Here is an 11,739-nt window from a genome sequence, read left to right as displayed (position 1 = left end):
CGGGGAGGTTGGAATTTCTACCTCAGTATTGCACCATTTTAATGCAAGAAGACAAGTTACTGCCCGCTCTCATAACATTAGAATTAGTTGCTCTGCAGCTAACGATTGCACATGCTGCAAAAGTGAATAGGCAGAGCTCTGTCCTGGCCTGGCTGGGTAGAGACCTGTGTACAGCATAGTCGAGGAGCATAGCCAGGTCCTGTATTGTGCTAAACAGATGCCACATTCAACCCAACAGGTCCCTTCCTGTGTCATTTACATTTATTTGTTCACATGGATAATTAAATAAACCTTCCGTTGAAGTTCTGAGATTATTCCTCTCAGTGATCATCTTGCATTGTCAAAGGCAGTCCAATTCATGGAGCAGTAAAGTTAATTGTTGCGGATAAAATGTTCACAAGGGTTCTCCCGATCTTACACTGTAAATGCGTCGGAAACGTCAAATTCGTCGGTGATTTTCTCGATGCTCAAATCATGTCAGATATTCGGTTCTGGTGTCCTGCAGGTGATCACTAGATTCCCTTAATAGATTACACTGTGCAACATTAGAGCTTCCAGGAAGTCAAACTGTAGACGAATGAATTATGGCTGCCCTATAGTCAGATGCCAGAACGTGGACTGCAATCCTTCTCCCAGACGTGCCCTTCTCCTACCGTCTCTATAGAGGAATTGTAACTACTCAGCATTTTAGAGATGATGTATTGCTGGCATTAACCTCCCTTGGACAAGGCCAGTGTAACATCAAACCTGTCCTAGCAAAAGGGCTCCTTTGGACAGGAGCAAGTTTTTGAATTCTGTTCCTATTAGATAATGAATTCTGTTGTTACTGGATGATGTTGCTATGTAATTGACAATGATACCACTTGGCTTTTGGTGGAGGGGAGGAGTGTTCTTCGGAGATAGCTTCATTTACTGCAGTCCAACTCCGAATGCTGCTGACACTTCTCAGGCTTGAAGACACATCGCAGTTCTCAATCTACTTTAGAAAAGGTACACGTTTTATTTGGTGCATTCTCATATTACTAATTTATGTTGCTTATTTACTCAACTGTGCACAAGTTTATTTTATTTTCCTTCATACATATATAATTGGATTTTTAGTTCATATTTTCCTCAAGTTTTACTGAAATATTTGCACTTAATTTGAATTAAATATTATTGTGCATTACTGTTAACTATTAGAAACAAAGTATGTTTGTGAGAAATAAATTGTATCTCCATTGTTTATGAGGGAAGAGAGGGAAGGCTTCTTTTCCCACGAGCGGGCCCACTGATATAGAGGGTCGACGCTCGCCTCAGCCCACCTAGCAATTCTAGAAGTTAGCAGACAGAGACGGATGGCAAAGTATAACGATCTTTATTACGAACGTCCGGGAACATCCCTCATCACAGCCGCCTGTGAGTGGAGATGCTCCCCGAACAGCACAATCATACAACTTTTATACATTTCAAAACCCCTCTGTTCCCAGACAAGACCTCCCTCGATTTCTAATTGAACTACCTTATCAGTGCTACTTCTCTAATTGGACTACATTATTAGTGCTACTTTGGATTGACAAGCCAAGACCCTCGTGACCACTTTAGGCCGTGACTAGAATGACTTCATTAGGTCAGAATTTGTTGATTCTCCTTGGTGCCCATGAGTCTGCCTCGAGCCTCGAGCCTCTTCGCAAGGTCTTATCAATGTCTGTTTAGGTTCTCACATCGTATCCTGTCGGAATAATATTGAATTGATGACTTCTGTAGCCTTGGTACAAGGCTGAAGAGAGGCCATTTACCTCCTTCTGGGCCAGTGCAGGAACCAGCACTTTAACCTTTGTCCCGCTGGTATCCCTAATGCCAAATTTTCCTCTTACACCATAAAGATTTACCAGCTATTAAAGAAATGCATGGCAGTGTGTATATCCACAGCACTGATTGCCAAAGAATCTAGTAAAAGCTGATAAGTGACCAACCTAAAAATATGAAAGCATTCCAAAGTAATGATGAAGAAATATGCTAACACAAAGGACATGATCAGTGTAACTCTTTTAGTTGGGTTGTAAACAAATAGTATAATGGACTATGTAAATCAAATTAGTGATTCATTACCAAACCCACTTTTAAAGAGATACCACCAGTGTGTATGTCCTGGATTGAATGACTTTCCATTCTGCATTACTATGCCTTAATACAGTGAAGTGCTGAGGAAAATGTTTGTTCACTCTGTTTCTGATTAAAGTTAGAATAACAACATAACAGAACTTAATTCTATAAGAACAAAAGCAAAATCCTGCAGCTGATGGAAATCTGAAATTAAAACAGAAATTGCTGGAAACACTCAGCAGGTCTGTAAACATCTATGGAGAGAGAAACAGACTTAATGTTTCAGGTCGATAACCTTTCATCAGAACTGGAAGGTGTTTGAGATTAACAGTTTTTAAGCAGGTACAGAGGCAGAGAAAAGGGAGAAGGAAATAACAAAGGGGAAGGTCTGTGATTGGGTGGTATTACATTAATTCCATGGGATTTAACATTTTGCATTTACAAAGAAAAAAAAACCTTGCATTTATATAGCATCTGCCATGACTTCAGGATGTTCCAAAGCACTTTACAGTCAATGAAGTACTTTTGAAATGTAGTCACTGTTGTAATGTAGGAAATGCTGCAGCCAATCTACGCACAACAAACTCCCACAAACAGCAATGTGATAATGACCAGATAATGTGATGTTAATTGAGGGATAAATATTAACAAGACACCAGGGATAACTCCCCTGTGCTTTTTTGAAATAGCATCACGGAATCTTTTACATCCACCTGAGAGTAGACGGGTCCTCGGTTTGACATCTCATCCAAAAGACTGATTTGGCTCAACCAGCCACCACCCCCACACAAACAAAAAAAAAATGCAGCTCTCTGCTTTCATTCAAATAATGCTCTAGTCTAGCACAACACACCATGGATTGGTCAAAGATGTAGATCCACCCATGTTTCCCATGTGTAAAGTCATGATTTAACTGTGCTGCTGATAATTTGCTTTGCCCAGGCCAGACCAGCAGCGTCACTTGCTTCCACCTTCTGATGGTCAGCTCTAGAGGCTATTCATCAGGTCTCAAGTCCAGAATCATACATGTCAATTACAAGTACTATTAAATGACAGCATAATTTACTCATTATATTCATTGCATTTCAAAAGATATATCAGATTTACCATTGAGATTAGAGGTCCAATCAGATCAGTTGAAAGGCAGGTCTTGAGTGTACCAAAACCAATCAAATTGGTTGGAGGACAGAACTGTGTGAACTAGTTAATAAGGCATTGTCTCGCACTGCTAATCTGAGACAAAAATAGCTTAATGAGCTGATGGCTTCTGGGAGTCAGTTACGAATGTGTTTGCTTAGCATTTGTCACCAAATAAATTAATTTAAAAACCAGCTTTTAAAGACTTATTTTTCAAGGTTAATACCTCAGTTGAAATAGCAGAGGAATGTTATATGACCATATTAAACATTTACCCCTGTTTTCACTCAGAGTAATTTCAAGTCTTTTGTGTTTAAAACAGAAAATGTTTGAAATGCACAGAAGTTTTCTGTAACCTGGCAGACTCCTTTAGTGCTATCACAGTGTATGGACTTTAAAATAAAAGCACAGGGCTAGCAATAATGCTAAAACAAAGACTAGCAGTAATTAAAAAAAATACTGGGAGTGAGACTGAAAAATACAAACATCAGGACTTGGAATAAAAAACACACCAAAGTGCAAATGAGACAAAAGAAAAATACTGGATACAGATTCCATTTACCCTCTTATCCTTCATCTCCATTCCTATATCAAACTTCAAAAACTTCAAGCAATTGAAAGTCTTTTCCCAACAGAGAAAATAAATGTTCCACAGTCACTTCCCCCACCTGTGTTTCTCCCCTGTTGGACAGGGGGACAGCAGCCTTTTATTTGCTATTCCTTGTCTTATTCTTTCAATACTCCTCTCAACTGACCCACAAATGGTATTATTATTCTGCAATAATCTGATTTGTGACTTATGCAGTCATCTTTCCACAATGGAGACCACCTCTACCATAGATATATCTGCAGAAGGTGAGGAGGAATTTGAAATTCAACACCAGGAAGAACAGCCAGGAAGAGAATCTTCTCGTGAAAATGAAGGTATCGTATTATTTAACCAATACATATTATAGTGCATTTGATCAGCATCTTTATAGTAAATGTGCATTTATCTTTCTCTCGGAGCAGAGATGTGTGCATATATAAGGAAGTACAAATACCAAGTACAAAACTGTCAAGATTCTTAATGGTGTTTAATGTGTTAATATAAAAGAAAAAATAAAGTTGAAGCTGTAAACTACAGAAGATCATTTTGACTCAACAACTCCACATTAAAATGACCAATTGATGACCACCTTGCAGAGCCCTATGGCGATACTCAGCCTACAAGAAAGAATATGGTGGATTATATAAATACAGCATCAAGACCTATGAGTGCATCATTGCCATAAAATTATGTTTTTTTTTACAAAACATGTATATTTATACCATTGTAACTTTTGGCTTTGCACTTACATTTATAAAATGTATTTCTTTGCCAGATTTCATTGCAATACATTGTGAAGTATTGTGATGTCAATGGCCTTTTGCCATCAGCTATGGATGTAAATACAACATGGATGTTATCTCCATATATGCAGCATAAATCTACAGAGCAGTTACTCATTAATCTCACGTATTCCCGATATTTCTATTATTTGTAAGCCAAAAGATTGTTCAAGTGCCTTTATAGTACCTTCCTTATTCAGTGGATGATGCTGTTATCCTCCACTTGTTGAATAATAGCATCAGTTATCAATGCAAAGAATCACAACTAAGATACTTCACCTCCAAGATGTTTTAATGTAATTCTAAATAACCTATGGTTCACCCTCTTGGGCTATTTATAATAATGTTCCCTCTGGTTCTGCTCAAGCTCCAACCTTTCATTTTTCCACATTGCTGCGAGGAGGAAAGACTTTTTGACAACAAAGTGAAAAATAGCATATTTGAAATCTGTCTTTTAGCAAATGTTTTGTTGTATTTTTCTTCTATTTGTGCAAACAAACAGATCACAAGTACATGAAGCTTAACAACTATTGTCCACTATTTTCTTATTTTCTCAGCTGGTTGATTTAATAACAAACCTGTAAACTCTCCTGGCCAGAAGAAAAAATAACCGGTATATTTGAAGCTTTTAGAAGGATTATTGTTGGTGCTGTTGACACTTCTCACTCTTGAAATATATTTTGCTTTTCCTTGGTTCTACAAATAATCTGCAGCCGAAAGAACAAGTTACAACCTGGACCCAGGCTCCTAGCCAATGCTGCTCCGAAACTACTTGCATTTTCACTCATAATACCAGCATGTCCTGATTAAAATATATATTGAACAACAATAGCGACTTTCCTTTATATAGCATCTTTAACATAGAAATAGCCGTAGGTACTTCACTGAGACCAAATCATAGAAGGGTCTTGAGAGAGGAGAGGGAGGCAGAGAAGTGGAGGAGTTTAGGGAGGGAATTCAAAAAGATGGGGCTCAGATGGATCAAGATAATGTCACAAACTGTGGGATGAAGGAATTTGTGTGCACAAGAGTGGGAGAAAAGGAGAATTCAGGGGAAGGCTGTAGGGCTGGAGGAGGTTACAGAGATAGGGAGAAGTGAGGCCAGGAATTCTTAAAAGATTATTCAGAGGATTCTCTTTTCAGTGCCAGCCTGTTTCAAAAACAAGGTAAAATGTTAGTTACCTCCCTGACAGGGCTGGATTAAAGGTATGATGGGCCTGGGGCAAACTGCTCCAAATGGGCCTATAGTTATACAAAAGCAAAATACTGCAGATGCTGGAATTTGAAATAAAAACAAAATGCTGGAAATCTCAGCGGGTCAGGCAGCATCTGTGGAGAGAAAAACAGAGTAAACATTTCAGGTCGATGACCCTTCGTCAGAATTGGTGAATGTTCAAAAAGAACAGATTCTTAAGGAACACTGAAAGGGGGAGGGGAAGAAAGAACAAAAGGGAAGGTCTGTGATAGGGTGGAAGGTAGAAGAGATTATGAAGACAAAAGGGATGATGGGTCGAATTGAAATGGTAATGGCAGAAGTTAGAAAAAAGTTAGTCTAGATAGGGTGTGAATAGCAAAATAATGACCAGCTGTCATCGGAGACAAAGAGAAAACAATCATAAGATCGGGGTGAGGGAGCCAAAAATGGCCAGAGGTTATGGTCTGAAATTGTTGAACTCTATGTTGAGTCCAGAAGGCCGAAAAGTGCCTAAACAAAAGATGAGGTGCTGTGTTGAGCTTCATTGGAAAAGTGTAGGAGACCGAGGATGGAGATGTCGGAGCGGGAGTGGAGTGGGGAATTAAAGTGACAGGTGACCAGAAGCTCAGGATCACGCTTACGGTCTGAACGGAGATGCTCTGCAAAGCGGTCACCCAATCTGCGTTTGGTGTCCCCAATGTAGAGGAGACCACATCGTGAGCAGCAAATACAGCATGCTAAATTGAAAGAAGTACAAGTAAATCGCTGTTTCACCTGAAAGGAGTATTTGGGGCCCTGGACCCAGGAGGTAAAAGGGCAGGTGTTGCATCTCATGTGCTTGCACAGGAAGGGGAGGGGTGCGGGGATGACTTCGGAATGGACCAGGGTGTCGCGGAGGGAGCGGTCCTTTGGGAATGCTGAGAGGGGAGTGGAGGGGAAGATGTGATTGGTGGTGGGATCATGCTGGAGGTGGCAGAGGATGATCCATTGAACGTGGTGATTGGTGGGGTGAAAGATGAGGACAAGGGGAACACTGTCGTGGTTCTGAGAGGGAGGGGAAAGGGTGAGAGCAGAGATGCGGGAAATAGAACAAACACGGTCGAGGGCCATGTTAACCACGGTGATGGGGAATCCTCTGTTGAGAAAAAAGGAAGACATGTTGGATGCACTAGTGCAAAAGGTGGCGTCGTCAGAGCAGATGCGACGGAGACGAAGAAACTGGGAGAATGGAATGGAGTCCTTGCAGGATGCGAGGTGGGAGGAAGTTTAGTCCAGGTAGCTGTGGGAGTCAGTGGGCTTATAGTGGATACTGGTCAATAGCCTATCCCCAGAAATGGAGACAGAGAAGTCGAGGAATAGAAGGGAGGAGTCGGAGATGAACCATGTGAAGGTGAGGGAAGGGTGGATAAAGGGCAAAATGAATTAAATTTTCAAGTTCAGTGCGAGAGCAGGAAATAGCACCAATACAGTCATCAATGAACTGGAAAAAGAGGTGAGGGAGAGGACCCAAGTAGGATTAGAACAAAGAATGTTCCACATATCCCACAAAAGGGACAACATAGCTAGGACCCTATGTGGGTTCCCATAGCAACACCTTTAATTTGGAGAATGTGAGTAGAGTTAAAGGAGAAGTTGTTCAATGTGAGAAAAAGTTCAGCCAGGTGGAGGAAGGTGGTGGTGGATGGGGACTGGTCGAGGAAGAAGCAGGGCCTATAGTTCTGTTTGTTCATGTCCACTCCATTACGTTATTAATTCTGATTCAGAGTATGAAAACATAGGCCAGTATATTCAACAATGAAAGCATATATTCTGTATCAAGTAGGTATATATTCTCGTTCTGATAACATTGCAATACTAGATTACTGTATATATATGCAAATTTCTCTCAATAACATGTGAAATAAAACAAGCTAATACATATTCTGTTCTGTATATAGGTACATTAGTGTATCTAGGTACTTCTGTATATAGGTATAAACAAATGAATCTAGCCTGTATAAGCAAGTATCTATCCTGTAAGTACTTTACAAGATAACATTGCGAGACTTCCTATATGCGAATTTCTCAATGATGTCTCCCGTTTCAATAGTAGCCAGCACGTCATGTTCAATACACAGAAGTGAAAGGACACTCAGTCGGATTTGACCCATCTTTGCCCAAATTTGATTTTTTACTCTCTTGAGCACAGAAAACGATCGTTCTCCACTACAGTTCGTAATCATCAGGGACAGGTACATCAGAAGAGCACTTGAAACATTAGCAAATGTTACACATAGTCCATTGTCACTGATTCTATTCAGCCTATTTGGGAGGCTTTATATTTTTTTTCCTACATTTATTTGGTGGGCCTATGTTCTTTGGTGGGCCTGGGGCTGCAGCTCCATCCTCCCCATGGTTAATCTGTTCCTCACGAACTTGTTCGTATCAGACCAGGTCACATAATTAGTGAGAAAATGGAGGATAGATCTTAATCAAGGTGTGTTTTTAATGAGGAATGAAAATATACAGGAATAACAAAGTGGAGCAATATGTTTTCAACCTATACACAAATGGATGGATTGTTGATAGTACACTATTATTTCAATCCAAATCAGATTTTTTGTTAATTGTAGATTTATGTTTTTTTCCCACCAGAAATTCTCACGGACACCAAAAAGTCGTCAGACGCTGCTCGAAGGATTTGGAGCTACGTTCCAAAGGAACTCAACTGTTTGCAGGTTCTGAGATCACCATCTATGAATCTATTGATCACTTTGGAGCTGTGACCTGGCCAGGGGTGTGTCTTACTTAGCACATACTAAATTTAGAACCTACACTTGATGAGAATAAAAATGGGAGACATCGGATAAAGAAACAAATTGATAACACTTCCTATGGTTCACAGGAGTTTGTATAAATTTACTATCATTTATCAATTTGTAACAATTATAACGATGAATGTAGTGTTTTTGCACAGCATACTGGAGCTACAAAGTGGTGTGCATGCTATAGATGGGGCGGGGGGCGGTCACAAGTTAATATCTATGGTCACCAGGCTCAGCCCTGCGATTCTGCCACATACTGCATTATTAATCTACATGCTTCCAGGGGTGGTAGTGAACACTGGAGTGAGAATCCCCGAGTCACTGTAGTTCACCTTAGGGCAACTGGTTACAGAGCAGCCCAGGTAAGGGCCTGGAAGCAGCTTGTCACCCCTTATGGTGCATGACATAGTGAGAGCACAGGATGGGAAGAAAGTGTAAATGCATTCAACAAGGAGTTAAAATTAAAATTATTCTTATATTGCCACATAGCTAAGGATCATGCTGTTGAAGGGATTATATTCTCTCACTCCCACCCCTCTTCTGCACCCGCCACACTACATTGTTCAGACCAGGTTTCCCAAATTATGTTCTAAAATTGCTGATTAGTGATGAATTGAAGTACACTGGATTATTTACCCATAATTACTGTTAATATTATATCAAAGAAGCAGATGCTCCATTCAAGCTTCTTTTTAAAATTGAAAGTTATAATAATTATAAGTAACAATAGCATTGTTCTGTTTCGCCCAATCCTGTTAAGCTTTTAATTTTTCTACTAGTTGGAAAGTGTTAATGAAGGGCAAAACTAAGAGTAATACACACATGGATCATTTGGCATCGATTGACTGTCTTAATTTTCTTAGTTTTCTCATAACATGGACCATCAAAATCAGTATTCTGTCAGGTGTCATCAGCACTCCACATTTAAGTAATAATACAATCGTATGGTAGTTAGAATAAAACAAAGGGATATTGATAATTCAAAGGGGCCTTAATTGTAATATCTTCTTACAATATCACTAAAGCACCCATATTGAAGATGGCTTCAATCTGGAACTTGCTTTATTGTAAACATCAGCAGTTGCATTACCACAGTAGTCCACTAGATGGAGCAGTAGTCCACTAGGTGGAGCTATATTACACTTCTCCCTCCTTAATGAAGAAGTAATTATAATAATATAATCATCATACATAACTTGCATGGTTTTACATAACAAAAGATATGAAATTATTTTGCCATATTTACAAATCAAACTTAACCACTGGTTTTCTGCTTCAAAGAGCACCTTCACTCTCGAACAAAACTTCCAAAACATGGTGTTGAATGTAGATTCATTCTAGGCTGAGCCTGAGGAAAGTTTTTCTCTAAGGGTAACCCTTGATCTACATTTTGACACTCCACAACTTCAGACTGTTTGTCTGCCTGACTCGGATTCAGACTTAAATTCTGACTTTCTCTTGGATTTGTTTCTAATACATCTGATGTAAGATTTGCTATTGGTACTCTACTTGTAACAAGACTATCTGACTCATCAGAAGTAATCGAAACATTCCTGTTGGAGGCATTAGGCACCTGCTGAATATATCAAAACACAAGGCATTAGGCACCTGCTGAATATATCTAAACTCATATAAGTTTAAAGTGGCCACATATAAAATGGCTGCCCAAGCATGATGGGTACTCAGTTAGTCAAGTAATGAACTGGGGCAGACCGAGCAATGACCGAGCAATGACCTAGTGAGGCCCACTACCAGGAATGCCTTGGATACAAGATAATTATAACAAGCAATTATAGTACACTGGTATAATCAGTGACTTCACACAGCCGAGCCCCGAGGAACAGAGATAAGGGGGGAACCTGCCTCACATAACGAGGTCATTAATCAGCCTGAGCTGACAAAAAACTGAACATACAGCCCCTGCGATATCAGGAGAATTCTATTGGGTTAAAGAAACCTATATGTAATCTATAATCGGGATGATTGGATTGTGTCCAGCCGAAGTGGGCTAAGTAACTGTAAAGAACTATTGTAAAACATATAAATATCGATGAGTTTCTTTGTTCGTCGGAGAGAGTGCCTGGATCCAGTCCTGAGGCTTCCTCCCCGCTAGCGAAAATAAAGGCCGCATTGGCGTTGGAACCAACTCTGAGTGTTGAGTGATTCTTCCGAGAAAACATTCACGCTAACAATTCCAACTTACAATTCCTTCCACATCTGTAGGTAAAATATGATCAATGTGAACAGACCTAACCTGTCCATGATCAAACATCTTGACCAAATACGTGCGAGGACCACATATCTTCACTACTCTTCCTGGTAACCACATTAACCATTTATGGTGATGGTTCTACGCTCTCACCTTCTGATTCAATTTCAAACTTCTCTCTCTTACTCTACCTCTATCATGATTCTCTTTCTGTGTGATTGTGCCAAGATTGGTTTTAACAATGAGAACCTGGTTCATGGCTGTCATTTGAGAAACAACTCTGCTGGTGTTCTACCAATAGTTGTATAAGGAGTATTACGATAAGTAATTTAAAAATTTGCCAATTTGTGGTCCAATGACAACTGCCATTTCCTTGGATTTGGATCCAACATTTGCTTAATGAAGCAGGGTGGTATGGTGGGACCTTGGAATGTTTCACACCATTTCTGCTCATGAACTGTGCAAATTCTTCTGAACAAAATTGCAGCCCATTATCAGACACAGTTTCTTCTGGGAGGCCATATGAAGAAAACAATATTCGCAAATTATCCAGTGTTTTACTTGTTGTTATCTTCCGCATCGGAAACATCTCGACACAATTCAAATGGCTATCAATCACAATGAACAATTGTTTTCCTTCTAGCTCAGCAAAATCTACATGTAAGCTTTGCCACAACCTGGGAGGCCATTTCCATGGCTGAAATGCTACTGATGGTGGTTTCTCGCTTACCAATTGACATGTTGTACACTGACTAATGATGTACTCTATATCATTATCTAGATCTGGCCATCATAAGTAACTGCATGCAAAACTCTTGGTCAAGCACATTCCCAGGTGCTGGTCATGAAGATCTCCCAAGAATTTGGACCTGAACTTATTAGGAATAATTACTCTTGTACCCCATATGAGGCAATCTTTATCCACTGATACTTCATTC

General features: G+C 39.8%; 1 long non-coding RNA gene across 1 annotated transcript; it reads left to right on the top strand.

The window, feature by feature from the left end:
- The first annotated feature begins 921 nt into the window (after nucleotides 1-921).
- On the top strand, nucleotides 922-8,498 carry LOC139248773 (uncharacterized). The gene is made up of 3 exons (XR_011591067.1): nucleotides 922-990; nucleotides 4,028-4,146; nucleotides 8,423-8,498. It is a non-coding gene; the product is annotated as an uncharacterized lncRNA (long non-coding RNA).
- The last annotated feature ends 3,241 nt before the right edge of the window (nucleotides 8,499-11,739 follow it).

Source organism: Pristiophorus japonicus, unplaced genomic scaffold, assembly GCF_044704955.1.
Source record: "Pristiophorus japonicus isolate sPriJap1 unplaced genomic scaffold, sPriJap1.hap1 HAP1_SCAFFOLD_294, whole genome shotgun sequence".
NCBI classification, from domain to species: Eukaryota; Metazoa; Chordata; class Chondrichthyes; family Pristiophoridae; genus Pristiophorus; species Pristiophorus japonicus.
This window is presented reverse-complemented; position numbering and strand designations above follow the sequence as displayed.